Here is a 2,207-nt window from a genome sequence, read left to right as displayed (position 1 = left end):
GGGGGGAGCTTATCTCATCTGACAACAGAGCATGCCGTTTCTTAATGTGATTATGGAAGAGTAAACCAATTATTACAGGCATACAGGACAAATCTAGGCATGATGTGCGTAAGAGGCTAGCAGTGTACCCTTTATGCGTCACGTAGAGGTATAAAATACTCCTTTCAAATGTACTTTATATTGAATGCTTTAATTCAATCAAAAATGCCACACATGATACATCACATACAGAAATCAACCTATGTTTTCAAGAAAATATATATAACGCCTGAGTTTAAAATATACAAAGAAATCTATAAGCCTCTAGTAACAGGTGATGACCGGTGGTTTATTTGGATACAAAGGTGCTTCCCTGTGTACGGCCACTGCAATAGTTCCAGTGGCATTATATGATATTTTGTAATAAGAGGGCAAAGCTAGCTCCAAATCTCTTTCTTTCACAAAAGGTGGGAAAAATAACATAAAAGAGTTATGGCCGTATGTTGAGCACGATATTGTGGAAGCTTACTCAAAAACATACACTTCCGTGTCATCCTCACATCTGTTATTCACTCGTCGTACTGTTATCTGTTCGGCACGCTGTCACACAGATGTCTGTCTGTAGTTTTTGGTGTCCAAAACTTTCTTTCCACACATTGCACAGATTCCTGGAGTGGCAAAAAAGGAAGCAAGCATAAGAAAAGCAATTCAAAATAAGAATTAATAAATGTATAGACAGAAAATAAAAGCAAGATCAGGAGAAGGGGCGGCACGTTGTGAATACATCATTGACATCAAATCAGTGTAGTTAGTTGTCATGTAGAACTTGTTAGCAAATCAGGCAGACACAGTACAGTATGTGTCCCTGATCAATATCCATCCAAGATTCATTCTCATTTAGCTCTGATTTTGGTCACCACCAACTCCCGCAGGGATATCATTCGCCTCTTTCGCTGCTTGTTGCTAAGATTGTCGATTTTATATGTAGTAATGGGCATTAGGGCTGCTCGATTATGGCAAAAATCATAATCTCGATTATTTGGGTCAATAATTGTAATTGCGATTATTAAATGCGATTATTCATTGACTTTGAAAACATCCATTTATTGGAGAAAAAAATGTAAATAGTATGTTTTTAACAGTTGATTACATTGAACTTTAAGTATACTTCAACTGAAATACGATTAATTGAGCAGCCCTAATCTCAAGGTGCTTTCACCATGAATACTGATCAAACATCAACACGTGCCGTCAGGGGAAGAGAGGGTAATATATACTGTCATGCCGAGGTGGCCCTCACGGATCGGTGGGGGGTGGGCCCATGTCCCTCCCTTCCTGGCTCAAGTCCTCCCTGTTTAGGGGGCGGGCCGGGGGGACCTCGCCCCTCTTGGAGGGGCCCGTCTCCCGACCTGCGGGCGTCCTCTACCTGGGGGCGGTTCTATCTCTAGAGGCCTCAGCCCCTGTCGCGGCCGAGGGGGTGCGACCCAGCACTCCTTGCGTTCGAGGGGGGCGGTTGTTTCACGACCTCTTGGGGGCAAACAAAAATCAATAGCCTGAATTCTTTGCTAACTTATTGGAACAAAACGCCTGATCTTCAGGCTTTCAAAGTCCTGACCCGCTCGAGAGTAAGAGCGGAGAGTAGAGTAGGAGCGAGAGTAGAGCTAGGAGCGAGCCAAGAGCAAGCGCAGAGCCGAAGAGCAGCAGCGAGCGGTGAGAGTAGCCGAGGCGAGGCAGAGCGAAAGTAGAGCGAGAGAGACAGAGCGAGAGCCAGGGAGAGCAGAGCGAAAGAGCAGAGCGAGCGAAGCAGAGCGAGAGCGTGCGACGGAGAAGCAGACAGAGCGAGAGCGCGAGCAGGCGCAGCAGAGCGAAGAGCCAGAGCGAGAGGCAGACAGAGACGAGAGCAGCAGAGGAGGAGCAGAGCAGCGAGAGCAGGAGCGAGAGCAGAGCGAGAGCAGACCAGAGCGAGGAGAGCAACGAGCAAGGAGCATGCCGAGCGAGAAGCAGAGCGAGCGAGAGCAGAGCGGAGCAGAGGGCGAGAGCAGAGCGAGCGGAGAGTTAGAGCAACGAGCGAGAGTAGAGCGAGACCGGGTGCAGAGCAAGAGCGAGCGCAGGAGCGGAGAGTAGAGCGCGGTGTGTACATGGGGACGAAGAGGAGTGAAACCGTACTGGGAATGATATAATTTTTAGACAAAGTTTTTCCCGAACTATTATCCGGATTATATCAACAT

At 47.2% G+C, this 2,207-nt stretch overlaps 1 protein-coding gene across 3 annotated transcripts in view; it reads left to right on the top strand.

Moving 5' to 3' along the window:
* The window catches only part of LOC104951033 (metastasis-associated protein MTA3), a 21,321-nt gene that overhangs the window by 5,086 nt on the left and 14,028 nt on the right, over positions 1-2,207 (top strand). The window lies entirely within an intron of this gene.

Source organism: Notothenia coriiceps, unplaced genomic scaffold (genome assembly GCF_000735185.1).
Source record: "Notothenia coriiceps isolate Sejong01 unplaced genomic scaffold, NC01 NC01_scaffold00018425, whole genome shotgun sequence".
NCBI lineage: Eukaryota > Metazoa > Chordata > Actinopteri > Perciformes > Nototheniidae > Notothenia > Notothenia coriiceps.
Note: the sequence above shows the minus strand (reverse complement) of the source record. Positions and strands in the feature narration are given on the sequence as shown.